We start from the raw sequence: 16116 nt of genomic DNA, 5'->3' as shown, positions 1-16116 counted from the left end.
TAGCACCCGGAGTGTGCAGTGGAGTCTGGTTCACATGGTGTTAATACAGGAGACAGAGAGAGCAGTGGGAACTGGAGACCAGTTAGCTATCAAAGGCCTGCCCTTGCTCATCTTCTTTGGTCAGGTGGGTGTTGCCTCCTAAAGGCCCCACAATGTGCCAAAACATAGCCATCTGTTTGTTGGATATTGTTTTGTGGTGCTAAATGCCTCACACCTAGATTATAAGATTAGAATAAATATTAGCCACATTCCTATCCATCACTGATTCTAGATGCGCTCATTAAGGCACATAGTAGGCTTATGACTTGGTTAGTCATAAATTTAGGTGGGTAGTTGATCTGAAGGCTCACAGCCTTGAGAGGAAACTTAAAGAAGCACAAGACCTCTTTCTTAGGGTGTTTGTTAGGATGATTTTTTTTTTTTTTTTAAACAGGAGGAATTGGACAGAGGCAGACCTAAAGAGACTCTTCACAGAAGCCATACCACAGCTATCTGGGCTTCTCTTGTGTAGGCCTCTGTTTATGTGGCACTCTTGTGGTATGCTTGGTCCTGGTTGGTTCTCAGGTTGAAAACCCCACCCCTGTGAAAGTGGCAAGCTCCCTTCTAACAAACTGACGCTATCTGAATACACAAACATACATGTGGGTATCTTTTTCTATAGTTACTGAAAAGTGATGATTAAGAGAATTTTAGAAATCAAAGTTTTTGTGTATGCCTTTGAAGGCATATTAGAACACTTACTTCTGTTTCTTAAGTTTCTAAGGAAAATGGCTCAATGCTTTGCCATCTTTTCAACTCCCACTCCCCCCCCCAATAAATCAATACTTGTTTTGACATGCTTTCTTCTGGAAAACTGGCTTTCATTTGCATGTCTGGAAGTAGATCTTTGGAAGGACTTGGCATGGGGGCAGGGTGAGCAGTCTTGAGTTGGGTAATTAGCCACAACCATGTGGAACGGAAGCAATGATTAATCTAATTAGGTAAGCCATTTTGTAAGTGTTATGGTGGACCCCTGGGTAATGGCCTAGAAATACCTCCTTTCCTAGTTGATTTGATTGATGAAAAGCAGGTTTCACATGTGCAGATTTATTTATTTTTCAAAGCTGAGATTTATTTGCCTGTTTTTTGTCTGTTTCTTAGATAACAGAGAGGCAGACATGTCTCTGATAGTTTTGGGATAGGCTCTTCCTCCTCTTGTTTCATTACACTGGTTTAGTGGAGCCCCTGGAAACAGGTACCTTCAGTCTTTGCAAAGAACCTCGGTGCTATATTTGGATAGTTCAGAAGCACCTTTACTAGTGACAGCCTTTTCTGACCATTTCTAGACAACCAAATTGTTCGTATTTGTCTTTAGCATTTCTTGGTACTTACTGTGTGTCAGGCTCTATTAGATGCAAAGGATTGAAAGATAATCTAGCAGTTTCATTCCACAGCTGCAGCCTGATGCTTGGTACACGGTAGGTACTGTATCAGTAGTTGTTGAAAGACTGCGTCCTTGTGCAGGTCTTATACAAGATGTCAGACCACTGAGAGTTCATATGTGTAAGTACCCTGTTCTGTTTGGAAAACACTGGTCTGTTGTGATTCTTGGTAAAGTCACCATGCTCCAGTGTAGGCCTCACAGACATCATGGTATCCTTGTGGCCCCATTATTATGGTGGGCACAATAGTGTGGGGCTCAGAAGTGAGCTGACTTCCTTCTTCATTTCCTTCCTCACTCATGTCTTTGCTCACCCTACCACATTTGAGTTTTCTGTAAAGTTACTTATCTGTCTGTCTGTCTATCTACTTGATTCTTACGTTGCAAATGGATGCATTGGGCTGACTAGCCCAGTTCTTTAGGGCATTCAGCAATATGAGAAGTATCCACCTTTTCAAAAACAGTGTCAGTTACCATAGCTGCTAACTTTGCAAGTGAGATGTAGCACATTCAAATGCTGTGTGACTGATTTGGCAGACACTGAATGTTTTGTTCCTGTGTGGCCATGCTTACCTACCTCAGAGGGCGTCGGTAAGAAAGTGTAGTGAGACAGAGACTCTGGTGGACCTTTCTGGAGTTCCTGATTACTGTATTAGTATTTCTGATAGAAAACCAAAGATAACAGTGTCAACCACTGTAGGATTATTTGGGGGACTAAATGAGCTAATTATCTTAAATATAGTGTTATCTAAATGAAGTACTTAGTTCACGGTAGAAATGAAATAAAATACACAGAAACAAATTACTAAGCACCCAAGTGTGGGGTTCATTTCAGGTGCCTTTGGAAACTTTATAATTGAAGTTCTAATTGTAGTAATCCTTACCTAGCCATTAATGTAGTTTTTCCAAGACCTCTAATGTTAACCTAATTTCAGTTACTTTCTGTGTGAAAGTATCATAAGAGTTTCTTTTAAAAATAAACTTTCTGGATTCAGTATCAGCCCACAACAATTTATCCAAAATAAATGGATTTTATTACATCATTATGCAGTGAGTCCATTGCCATGCTACCATGTATTTAATGGTTTAGAGACTTTAGAAAAAACTCAACTCTTAGTTTGTATATATTTATTTTGATATGGAGTCATGTTATGTTGTTTAGTTGGCCTTCAGTTCCTAGGCTCAAGCTATTTTTCTACCCTAGACTCCTAAAAACCTGGAAATATAGGAATGTGGCAAAGTGTTGGGCTGACTCTATTTTTAAATAGAACATTTGGTGGTAAAATGAAGCAAGCTATTGATAGCAAAGCTTAATAATATAATTTTAACAGTGATACTAATTTATAGTTAAGTATTCATTCAAATCATACTATTTAAGAAATAGTTGATTGGCTCTAGTAAAATGAAATACATTGTTATAATACTTTAATATTTGGGGAGAAAAAACTTCAAAGCTTATTTTTTACTGTTTTATGGAATATTAATACATTATTATTAGAGTAATACTTTCAGATAATATGGAATTGGTACTTCATTGAAAAACTGAAAATTGTTACCTGGAATGATCAAATACATAGTTTCCTTAGATATTTTTTCTTGTTTTTTAATTGGGTAGTACAGGGGATTTAAAACTGTACTGTGGTGGTTGTTTTCTGACAGCTTGACTCAAACCTTGGCATATGTGAGAATGTGGGAAAGAGGAATGTTATTGAGAATGTCACCAAAGATAGACCTGTAGGCAAGTCTGTGGAGGTATTGGTATTGCCTTGATGAATAGCTGATGTGTGAAAGCATGATTTATTTAATACTGGAATGAATGTTTCAGTACTATAAAGCTGTAATAAAAGTTAACAGCAAAATACTAAAACTTTTTTTCTTGGAAAGAAGTATGCAATTAACTATATCAAAGCTACGACATCTATTTTGTGTGTGTGAAAGGAACTGTTGATGCTATTGATCCAAATGGCAAACATTTTCTTGTTAAATGGGAATGTGCTTGCCTAAGCTAAAACGCACCTGATTTCATATAAGAGCTACTTGTAATGAATGAGTAGAGGGTACTGTAGAATTCAGCTCTAGGGAAGATACTTTGTTTTCAGTTATACTGTATGAAAATTAAAACATGAGCACAGATTGGATATACTTCTTGGCAGTAGATATTTGGGAAGCATTAAGTGAGAAATTAAAAATGGCTTTCTGCTGCCTCCCTACCGTGTCCTAGTGGTTCTCATATTCAGTGATTTCATTTGGACTTTGTAGAAGTACAGAATTTTGAAGCAGGAAAAAGATCTGAGAATCCCCTTTACCCACTCATCTTGCAGATGAGAAAAGGACCTGTGGTTAGGCAGGGACTGGGATGAATGATGGGCTTCATTCAGATAGAAGGACGTAGACATTACAATTGTTACGGCTTTCCTTCTTGGAGGAGTGGCTTGTTGCTGCCTAGTCCTGTACCTGTGGCCTCTTGCTCCTTTGTAGAGTGATAATGGTGGGAAGAGAAAAATGAGAGAGGGAAGGAAAGAGGAAAGAGACAGATAGTAAGAGAGTACAGAGAGGCTGGTAAAGTCAAAAGGTGGCCTGCTTTGTTTCCTCTAGAAAGTGGTCCCAGTAATGCAGTGATCTGAACAGTTTCTGGTGCATCTATGAAGACTGGCCATGTGGAGACAAGGGGCATCCTATTCTTGCCACTCCCTGCTCCATTCCTAACCCATCTTGAGGTTGCTGTTTCTATGTCTAGGTTTGTTGACTATCATTTTCTAACCAGTACATGTAGCTGTCTCATGCCATGCCAGGGAGAGAAGAGCAAGCTCAAATACTATGCGTGGTTGACTGTCAAGTTTCATAGTTTTCAAACCTTAGCAATAGGTCCTCCCCCTTTCCTTTCTACTTTTATATCTCCCTCCAATTCCAGATCGCTCTGCTTATTCAGCGCTTGACATTTTAAGAGAGGTTACACTGGAAACTCATGGAGCAGATTGAATGCATTAGTTATTCCTTGCCAATTCACTCAGTCTTTTATTGATTTGTTGCTGTGAAACTTGTTGAAACCGAGCAACATGTGGGCATGCCTGCTGCTGCAACCTTGCTCACAGTGCTCTCTGGACTTGTAGTCGACTTCAGCCATAAGCTGTTTTCCCAGTTTTTACTCCTAGAACACTTACCTGGTCTCCATTCTGATTTTAAATCCTAGCATACTTCCCTGAGTCAAGTAGGAACTGACCTAAAAGAAATGGCAGGTTAGCTACTGGTTAGCTTTTGCTGGTGGCCTGGGTAGTGTCAGATTCCAACTTACATCTCTTTGGAAAGGTTGTTTACTTACTTTTACTTCAAGGCCCATCTCTGCTTTTCCCATTGGAAATCTTTCTATTTGGCCTCTTCCTTTATTGGCTTCTATGGTTGGAAGTAAACTCATAGCTAAAATTTCATTAGATAAGCAGTACATATTCTAGAAAAATCGGAAAATAAGGATAAGAAAAAGAAAGCAATATAAATTATCTATAATCTATCTGCCAGAGAAACCACTAAATAATATTTTGTGCACATCTGAACATTTTACATGTTTATTCATGTAGTGTTAAATGACTTTCATAAAAAAACGAGTCCATAATGTATATGGTGCTTTGAATTGGTGTTCCTCACTTGATGCATTTTATACATCTGTCATATAAAATAGAATTTTGTTTCTTTGGAAAGACAAATCTTTGTGTTTCAGTCTTTTCAAATAAAGCTAAGTATAAGGAAAAATTTTAAAAAGGCCCATTATCTTCCTACTCAGGTTAACGTATTAAAATGATTAGCAATCAAACAAGTAACTAACTGGTTGCATGGTGTGTACTAAAGGCTGTTTTCATTACCTTCTTTACTTCCCAGAGAAGCTGTAAGAAGTGGGTGTTATCATTAATCCTGCTATAGTGGGGCTAAGTGTTTAAATATATCCCCAAATAGAGATGAACCCAGACTAGGATTCAGACTGCTGGGCTCCTAAGGCCATTTGTTCTTAAGATATAATATCATACCTGTAGGGTTTTAACATGAAAACTACTAGTCAACCTTGATGGCAGTTTTAGAATATGTTATCTATTCATCTGTGCCAAAACAAAAGGGATCATACACAGTTTCCTATATCTTTAAAGGGTAGCTGATGCCTTTAATCCCAGCACTCGGGAGGCAGAAGCAGGTGGATCTCTGTGAGTTCGAGGCCAGCCTGGTCTACAAAGTGAGTTCAGACTCCAAAACTATACTGAGAAACCCTATCTTGAAAAACAAACAAACAAACAAAAAAAAGAATTTAGTTAAATACCCATACACATAGCATAATAAACTTAAGAGATCTTTATCAACACACATAGAGCCACCTCATAATAACCATGTAGATTTGATTATGTGCTTTGGCTTAATTTTTGAATTCACTGTTGGCAGACAGTTTCATTTTATACAGATATTTTCAATGATAAGCACCAGTATTCTTGTAGTACTAGTTTGTATTGAATGATAAGTTTAACTATTACATAGTAAAATTAGTCATTTCTTGTGAGTGGACCTTATACTGTATGAGAAATTTATATAGTCCTTAAAATATCCTTATGAACCACGTACTGCTATTGTCTCAGTTACACTTGAACAAAATAAAGCTGGAGAGATTCAGCAGGTCTTCTTTCACCATATGGTATGTGAAGTCTAAGATTTGAACCCAACGTTCCTGGAGATTTGCTCTCGACGACGACGCATATGTCTATGACAAACGTCAAGGGAATAAGTAGTCATTGTTCCAGTGTTGAAGATGAGATGGTCCTGACAGTCCTTATGGCTGCATACACTTGCACTGTGAGACCATGAAAGTGCCTCTTTCAAGCTAAACCTTAGATAGAACAACCATTAAGAAGTTAAAAAATTGTATGCTGCAGTAATTTGTACATTGAATGATGAGTACGGTTGAATAGTGCATGCTTACTGATCACTTCTGTTACTTTTCCTGAAAATTCCTTCAGTCATTTTCTGTGGTATAACAATTCCACAGACTAGGTAATCTGTAAACAACAAAAGCTAGGTAATCTGTAAACAAAAAAGTCACCTGGCTCTGGAGCCTGGCAAGCCCGTACAAGGCACAAGGCCTTCATGCTGAGTTATGACATAGCAGAAGGCAAACAAGCATGCCTAAGACAGATATCACACTGAACTCTTACCTTTACTTAATGACTCTGGCCATAACTGCACTCACCCATACACGACGCGTAGCCCTCATGACCTAGCCACCAGTTAAAGGCTCTTCCTCTTAATATTGTCACATGACAGTTGAATTTCAGCATGAGTTTTGGAGGAGATGCATGCAAAAACTATTCATTTTTTTTGGATAGTTTAAAAATGATTTAAAATAGATTTATTCATTTTTATGTATATGTGTGAGTGTCTGTCTGTCTGTCTGTATGTATCACATGTGTGCTAATGTCTTCAGAGACCAGAAGAATGTGTCTAGTTCATTGGAACTAGAGTGACATGTAGTTGTAAATTGCCTGGTATGAGTGCTGGAAACTGGACCTGGGTACTTTGTAAGAGCAGCAAGAATTCTTTAACCACTGAACCATCTCTCTAGCCCTTTTAAATGATTTTTATAAACTCTTTAAAATAAAGAAAAATTTTCACATGCATTGCAAATATTTTTCCAGCATAAGCATTTTTAATGATTGTAGATTTTCCATTACATTAATAGTGGAACTTTTATTTCCAGCTTTTCATTATAATATTCAGTAATTCCACTTATTGTTTTCTTAAGAAACTTCCTGGACATATAAATAGTAGAGGGAAGTAAATATACATTTTATGCCTCTAATTAGTGGATTATAAGAAACTTGATCCACGGGATATGATCTAATACCCATTTCCCAATAATATCCATGATATTATTCATTATTTAGAAAATCTTGACCAAACTATATTTCTTTGAGTATGCATTAAGATTGAAATATTTTTTGATATGTTTATTTGTTGTTAATATTTCTTTTATTTTGAATTTGCTGTTTGTGCTTTAAGGAGGATTGTGACTTTATGTACAATTTTTAAAATTCAGTATACATTGATCTAATAGTAGAATGAACACACCTAGCTTCCTATCACTAATGATATTAGCTTAGTGCTTCTTATCTGGTTTAATCTTTGGTTCAATATTAGAGATGAAATACAAGAGGCTAGAATGGGTCATATGACTAGTAGTTGTGCTTATCAGTAATAGCCTATAATCTTCCTGACTAACCTTGTACCATGCCTTTCTTCCCTTCCACCACATAGTCTTCTACTCCTTAGTCATCCCTTGTTTAAGGTCATTCGTTCATGCTGGGCAGTGATGGTGTAAGACTTTAATCTCAGCACTGGGGAGGCAGAGGCAGGCAGATCTCTGTGAGATGGAGGCCAGCCTGGTCTACAGAGCAAGTTCTAGGACAGCCAAGGCTACACAGAGAAACCCTGTCTCAAAAAACTAAACAAAATACAAAAAACAAAACAAAACAAAACAAAAAAAACTGAAAAAAAAAACGTAATTCATTAACTTGCTTCTAGGTTGAAATGGAAGCTATATTCTGGCAAATAGTGTAATGTGATGTGGAGTACTTGAGAAATTTGCTCTTCTTTTATTTTTTTCTACTTATTCCAGTAGGTGTTTTGATGCATCAGAGATGGTAAACATGGGCAGGGTGTAGGCAAAGACCCTTTTCAGAATAGCAGTGACTCCCATCACCCCCCTCACCCCCCTTCCCCCCTTCCACACCCTGTGCTTCATTTGAAAGTTTGCTTGCTGCCTGTCCCCTGCAGGCCTCAGCACTTCAGGAAGAGAAGTTTCTGTTGGCCTGTTCTCCTCACCTGTACCTTTCTCTTCATCCCCTGGAGCTTGGAATACTGCTTTCTCTAGTGGCCTAACACCATGGCAACAGGCCATGGTCACTGGTTCCTTGCAGTCAAGGGAAAAAGACTTCTTACTTTCCTTTCTCTGAAGCCTTTTGTTTGCAATTAGCACTGTGATCCACCCTTTCCTCCAGTAAAAAACACGGAAATACTGATCTGCACTCACAACTGCAGGACCTGCCGGGTGTCATAACTATGTGGCTTTCTGCTCTTTTGTCCTCCTTTAAACCAAACTGTCCCTTGACCACTGTTGCTCAAGTAGTACCCATTGCATCCTCTGCCTCTTCCTTTTGCTTGCTTTCTTTCTTTACTTGACATGTTCTGTATTTGAGTAAATCTGGAGTTTGATTGTTCTCTGTCTAGAATGTAGTGTCTTGATTAGTGAGATTCCCTTTTTGCCCACTGCTGTTTGTGTTCCCTTGGCCATAAGTATTTGCCAGATGGCCACAGGACTTGGTGATGGAAACCTTGATTTTGTTTCGTAGGACTTCCTCTCCTTGGATTGCTTCCCCTCTTGAAAGAAAAACATAGATTACATTTGCCCTTCACTTGGAAGTATACTCAATTCCAGGACATTTTGAAGTCTATCAGTTCCAGGCCCCAGGCCAAGTAAGAGCGCAGTAGGAGCAGGTTACAGTCCACACAATAGAACAGGGTTTCCCGTGTGAAGTCGCTTGACTGTGGGCTGAATCTTGGTGCTTTTGTGTTTCTGGTCAGCATAGCTCTAAAGGAGCCTGTTTCTTCATTTACACCACTTACCTCTTTGACTTTCCATGCAGATTAATTCCGACAGCATGGAGAAGCAATGGATAGATAAGAAAAAGAGCCAATGGTGTGAATGTGATTGTTATTGTTTTAATTTTCTTCCGATTTCCCATTGGCAAATGGAGTTATTTTCTCAATTATGTTGCAGGCTGTTGAATATAATACGAGCTGGGTGAGATGCCTATGGAGTTTGACGACTTAGGATCATGTCTCATTGCTGAATATCAGTGTGACCCTGAGCAAGAGCCAGCCTCTATGTAAGGACAGTAGTAAATGTTCACACTACTCGTTTCTACCCTAAAGTAATGTTTTGGCCCACAGTTTCTCAATAACGTATAGTTGCCGAAAGTTTGATAGTTGCTTTCTCCTCTAGCTCTGCTATCCTGCTGTGTCCAATCCTGCCTTATAGAACAGTAGAGAAATACCAGCTTCATTTTTAGATGCAGCCTTTCATATACTTAAGATTAGGTTCTATGATGAACTCAGTTGCCTCTCCCTAAAATTTGTTACATTGAAACCATAACCCATTATATCAGTGGTTCCCAACCTATGGGTCGTGACCCCTTTGGGGGGCATCGAACAACCCTTTCTCAGTGGTCACCTAAGACCATTGGACAACACAGATATTTACATTACGAGTCATAACAGTAGCAAAATTACAATTATGAAGTAGCAATAAAAATATTTTTTATGGTTAGGGGGTCACCAAAAGGGTTGCAGCATTAGGAAGGTGGAGAACCACTGCACTATATGATAACTGTACTTGAAGATAATTAAGGTTAAATGTAATTATCATGAGGTTTGCAGACAAATGGATGGATCTAGAAAAAATCATCCTGAATGAGGTAACCCAGACTCAGAAAGACAAACATGGTATGTACTCACTCATAGCAGGATACTAGATGTAGAACAAGGATGACTGGACTGCTACTCACATCACCAGGGAGGCTACCTGGAAAACAGGACCCCAAGAAAGACACGGGGATCGCCCAATGACAGAGATATGGAATGAGATCTACATGAACAGCCTGGACATGAGTGGGGGTAGTGAAGGGCGAGGGTCGAGGGAAAGAGAGCTTGGGGGAGCGGGAGATCCCAGCTGGATCAACAACAGAGAAAGGGAACAAGGAATAGGAGACCATGGTAAATGAGGACCACATGAGAATAGGAAGAAGCAAAGTGCAAGAGAGGCCCATAGAAATCCACAAAGATACCCCCACAACAGACTGCTGGCAATGGTCGAGATACAGCCTGAACTGACCTACTCTGGTAATGGGATGGCCAAACACCCTAATTGTCGTGCTAGAAACCTCATCCAACTACTGAGGGATCTAGATGCAGAGATCCATGGCTAGGCCCCCGGGTGGATCTCTGGGAGTCCAATTATCGAGAATGAGGAGGGTTTATATGAGCAAGAATTGTTGAGACCAAGGTTGGATAAAGCACAGGGACAAATAGCCAAACGAATGGAAACACATGAACTATGAACCAATTGCTGAGGGGTCATCAACTGGATCAGGCCCTCTGAATGGGTGAGACAGTTGATTGGCTTGATCTGTTTGGGAGGCATCCAGGCAGTGGGACCGGGTCCTGTGCTCATTGTATGAGTCGGCTGTTTGAAATCTGGGGCCTATGCAGGATCGCTTGGCTGGGCCTGGGAGGAGGGGACTGGACCTACCTGGACTGAGTCTACCAGGTTGATCTCAGTCTGCGGGGAAGGCTTTGCCCTGGAGGAGATGGTAATGGGGGGGGGGGGGCGCTGGGGGGAAGGTGAGGGGGGCGGGAGGGGGGAGAACAAGGGAATCCGTGGCTGATATGTAAAACTGAATTGTATTGCAAAAAAAAAAAAAAAAAAAAAAAAAAAGAATGGGGCACTAGTCCACAATGTGTTCTTGTAAAAAGAGGTAGAAGGAGTGTGAATGCATAGAGGGAAGGTCATGTGAGAGCACAGCAGTCACGAGAGAGCCCAGTGAGAGGGCTCTGTCTGCAAGCGAACAAGAGTGCCCTCACTAGAAACAAGTCCTGGAGGCCCCTTGATCTGGCACTTGCAACCCTTAGAACTGTGGGGAAAATGCCTCCTGATCAGGTACCTTCAAAAGCCTTATCTCGGGGCCTGTCATCACATTGGGCTTAGGATTTCACCATAAGAATTTTAGGCAACCTAAACATTTAGTCTCCTGAACAGTGTTCTTAGCCATGCCTTCTCCTATATCTTCAATGGCAGGGATCCCCACAGTTTATTTTGTATCTTGTCGCATTATTGGGTTCACTCAAATCTTCAGAGGAATTATGTGAATCAGATTAAAATCTGTTTAATTTCTACTCCTTGATTACATCTCTGCTCTTTTGAGTAACAAAATGTGTGTTCTTACCGAATATGACAGTTTCTGATGTCCTTCTCTTCCCTGTTTTTTTTTTTTTCAACATTACAGAACTATTTTATTCAGTATCATTAGGACAGTTAATACCACTCGGTTTTTAAAAGGCCAAACTGGAAAGGTAAATCAATCTGTAAGAACATAAGTAAAGTAGGAGCCTAATTAACACAGAGACACAATTTTTTTTTTGTTCTTTTTGGTGAATATCTAACATCAGATCATTTTTAAAGTGGAAATAGATCACAGAAATAGACTCTCCATTTTTTAAATATTTGAATCAGTAAAATCCATCTCTCTCTTTTCTGTTCAGTATGATACAGTCTTTCCTATAAATGTTATCCTATTGCATGTTTCTTAACTCTTGATAGTATTACACAGACTAGAAGAGATCCTTCAAATGAATCCTATCTTCCAATCCTGTATTAGCAGAAAATTTATCATTTTTTTTCTTTTTTGTGCCAGTCTCATGTCCTTTATTAGACCCATCTACTCAAAGGATGGGAGGTGAGCTTAGCCTCCCTGTACTGAAGCCAGTGGCTGTGACTTCCTTGTCACCTCTGTTCATCACATTGGGCGTGTCAGCTGAGCACAGCCAATCTGGTCAACTTGATCATTTTCTCAGGTGATTGGTTCTAAGGACCTGTCTGTCATGGACCAGTATCTAGATGATGGTATTAGAGTTCAGAGCGATGAACTTGGAGGTGACATTCCGTTAGAGTGCAGTATCATTGTGAAGTATCACTGGGCTGTGCTGTGCTCTCTTTAGTCCCAGCCTGAGTCTGGATTCCAGCTCTCTGCAGACAATGAGCTTAAATTTCACGAGCAGAAAACTGGGCCAGTTTCTTGCCTTTGACCAGGAACCTCAAAGGTACAAGTTTATTTGACAATTTCCAAGTTATCCAGTAGGACACTGGTGTTCATTCATTGCCGCCTACACACATGTAAGGTCTGCATGTTCTTGTTAAGGAATGTCCTCCCTTGGGTGGATAACTGCTGTTCATGTGTAGTTGGAAATGATCTCTTCTCATCCTTAACTGTTTAACTTTCAGAGGACTACTGGGAAGAATTTTTTACCCTTTCCAAGTAGGTACTGACTGTTAAGAGAAGGCAGGCAGGCAGGGGACATGCCGGAATGCTGGCTGGTAGAACACAGGACATATTTTAAAGGTCTAATTAGTAATCCTGCAGCTTGTACACAGTTCTATTGCAAATATCACAAGAAAGGTTTGTTTGCCAGTGGTCAGGTAGTTATTTGGGGGAAATGAGGTGGTTTTTCTTTGTTTCCCTTTGCTACCTACCATACACTTCTCACTTCAAAAGGCCATATAGTTAATAAATAATCTATTGTAAGTTCTTTTAAAATAGGAATTCTAGATGACTAGCTTGTGGTGGTGACTGAATGAGAACATTGCATTTAGATATTTATAGTCTGTTTTAAAAACAATGTTTACAGTTTCCATACAGTGTTTATTGTCTAGTAAAAATTTTCTCAGCACCAGACTATTTTGCTGAGTCATAATGGACTTGGGAGCAATTTCCTGAGCTGGAAATCTTATTGGGTGAACTAGGAGGTGACTGTCACTGAGGTCAGGGGCTCTCAAGAACCCAGAAGCAGTGTGCAGTTTTGTATGGGTGTGTAGAAATAAGCTCCCCCACACCTCTCAAAGGGTCAGTGAGTTAGTCCTTCTTCTTAGGGATATAGGATCCCCAAACAATGGAGAGCAGGAAGGTCTTCTGTGTTTGGCAGTTTCAGGAGCAGTAGGAACATGGGCATAGCTTTCTGATTTATTCCTAAGTCTAGAACTGCTGTGAAGAGGGGGGATTTAGTGTCTTGGGTGTCCATAGTTGTTTGGCGAGTTCCTTAAAAGTGTGTGGTTGAGTTTGGTGGATGGTCTTTTTATTTCTCCTCCTCCTCCTCCTCCTCCTCCTCCTCCTCCTCCTCCTCCTCCTCCTCTCCCTCCTCTCCCTCCTCTTCCTCCTTCTCCTCTTCTTCTCTCCCTCTTCTTGTCCTCCTCATCCTCCTTCCTTCTTTCTTCATCTTCTTGTTTTATTGGGAAGAGTTTCACTATGTAACCCTGGCTTATTTGTTTTTTAACTTGCTTTGTAGACCAGGCTGAACCCAAACTCATTACTCTTCTGCCCCTGCCATCTGGTGCTTTAGACTTAGATATTTCTCTAGCCTCTTGTCAAACATTTTTGTTGTTGGAAGTAATTATTCTTATATCTTGGAGGGTTTATTTGTAAGTGCCTTCCATACCTCCTCTTAATTTTGAACTTGCACAAATAAGTCTTAGAAAAATCCTTGTGTTTGCACCATCAGCTGATTTCCCTCATAATCTGCATATTACGTTTATGTACTTCCAACTCTATAACTAACTTGATTGATCATTTCTTTTATGGTTGATTTTAAAAAGAAGTTCATGTCCATTTGACACTTCATTTCAAAATACATTTTAAAATAAAGTCAATTTTTTTTGTGTGTGTGTGTAGGTTATAGGTCAGACAGTGTTGGGCATCTTCTTTGATCTCTTCCACATGAACTTTTGAAACATGGTTTCTCATTGAACCTGGGGCTCATGGATTTGGTTAGGCAGGCTGGCCACTGAGTTCCAGGGATTGTCTATCTATTTATTTCTAGAGTTAGGATTACAGATGTGTGGGGAGGCTTTTATTTACATGGCTTCCAGGATCTGAGTTCAGGTCCTCATGCTTGTATGGCAACACAGTTTATTAACTAAGCCATTTCTCTCCTAGCCCCTAAAATGAGATTTTAAATGACCATCTGTTCAAACTGAGTGCCAAGAAAACCTTCCTATTGGTCAAAGACCAACAGGTCCTTCTTTGGCGCCCTGCCTAGTAATACTGAGAACTCTAAGAGACCTATGTGTTAGAAGCACAGTTGTAGGCCTACATGGTTTCCTGAAGTCTAGGGATGTTTTGAGTTCCCTATTATTGTGACGGATGCCTGAGGGAAACAAACTAAAAGGAGGGAAGCTTGATTTTGGCTCACAGCTTACGGAGTTTTAGTCCATGGGAGGCTGACTCCATGTTTCTGGGTCTTTGGCAAAGCACCAACTCACAGTAGAAGGGTGTGGCAGAGGAAACTTGTTCACCCTATGACCTCTAGGAAACACACACACACACACACACACACACACACACACACACACACACACACAGTCTCCTGTGAGTAGTTTCCTCATCTCTTTAATTTCTCCCTCAGTTGTGGACCCACATGTCAGTTGTTTCTGGAGACATGCTCATAGACACATGGAAGAGTGCGCCTTACTAATCTTTGAGGTATCTCTCAGTCTAGTCAGGCTGACAGTCAAGATTAGCCATCATAGGAAGTGCACGGTTTAAAAAATTTCTTTGACAGCCTAGTATCGACTGTGAAGACTGGGAAGTGGAATGGCAATATAGCGTGTAGCTGCTTTACTGAGAATCCACCTCATCTTAGAGGCATTTTCTTTAAAGTGTTCCAGTGTATTCCACAGTTTACCGAGATGCCTGTCAACTCTTTCCCTAACTATAGGCTTGAGTGCTGGCAGTTAATACTGGGAAAAGTTATGCAGCCCATTTTCCATCTTATAAAGGGGGATTAAAATGCTTGCTGCCTACTCCTTTCATTGGGTGTTGTAAGGATTAATGAGATCATGCTAGTAATGTGCCTTAAACTCAATGGAAGGAATAGGTATGGGGAACCCCAGGTGTTACATTACTATTTAACTCTTGGCTTTTACTCTGCTATTAAGCTTCCATTTATTTTGTTCACATGTTGCTTTGGACAATAAAGCAAAAAGCTATATTAAGCTTGAGGCCCATCTAGTGGGAGTGATAATATTCATGTGTCAGAATGGAGGAGTGAGCCTAGTCACATGTTTTAACTTCCATCCATTGCAAAAATCACATAAGCTTGAATAGCGAAAGTGGGGCTGGACACGTTTTCTGTGGTTCACAGGGTCTTCTTTGTCCACTCAGTACTTTAATAATCTGTAAGTGTTTACAGCATACTTTAAATTCTCATCTTGGTAACTTAATGTGTGTACATTCTCTCCAGAGGGTATGATGCATGCTGTCATATGCACCGACGTGTTGGGATTTGAGAGGAAAAGGCTGCCTGGCAAGCTTGTGGTCCCTTTGTGAAGGGTCCCATGGGGCTGCCGGTTCCTGAAGGACACAGCCCTCTCTCCATAGGTAGAGCTTTCCCTGATTCCATTTGGAGAGGCTTCTTTTACCCTTTAGTGTTAACGTGTTCATATATTTTCAGGTAGTATAAACTGGCTTGCATAACTGAGTGTATTATTCATCTTCACGCTCCAGTCAAATACCGGAGACAGACAACTTATAAAGAGATATTTACATGCTTGACAGTTTTCGAGTTTGGCTAGGGACGCATACGTTGGCACATCATGGTGGGGACAGATGTAGTAGCAAAATGGTCACATCTTGAACTGAAACTGAGAGAGAAAAGATGGGTAAGCTTCCATAATTCCTCCCCGAGCCCCTGAACTTTCTTGTTTGTTTAGAAAGAAGAGGTTTTATTCAGAATGAACCTTAATACAATAAAAAGACCACTCCCATCTAAGAAATCTACAAATGTCTCAAAATTAGGCAGAAAAGGAATTCCTATTATAGCATAAAATAGAATCTTTTGATGGA

The 16116-nt window shown here is 40.0% G+C and overlaps 1 protein-coding gene and 1 long non-coding RNA gene across 4 annotated transcripts in view; one reads left to right on the top strand and one right to left on the bottom strand.

Annotated features, from left to right (window-relative positions):
* The window catches only part of Psd3 (pleckstrin and Sec7 domain containing 3), a 383054-nt gene that overhangs the window by 22500 nt on the left and 344438 nt on the right, over positions 1–16116 (top strand). The gene's annotated exons all lie outside the window — the stretch shown is intronic.
* On the bottom strand, positions 4737–15914 carry LOC131894079 (uncharacterized). The gene is made up of 3 exons (XR_009374837.1): positions 15856–15914; positions 6017–6278; positions 4737–4865 (listed from the first exon to the last, which is right to left on the bottom strand). It is a non-coding gene; the product is annotated as an uncharacterized LOC131894079 (long non-coding RNA).

This window comes from Peromyscus eremicus, chromosome 17, assembly GCF_949786415.1.
Source record: "Peromyscus eremicus chromosome 17, PerEre_H2_v1, whole genome shotgun sequence".
NCBI classification, from domain to species: domain Eukaryota; kingdom Metazoa; phylum Chordata; class Mammalia; order Rodentia; family Cricetidae; genus Peromyscus; species Peromyscus eremicus.
The sequence above is the reverse complement of the archived record's forward strand: the minus strand, read 5'-3'. Positions and strand labels throughout refer to the sequence as shown.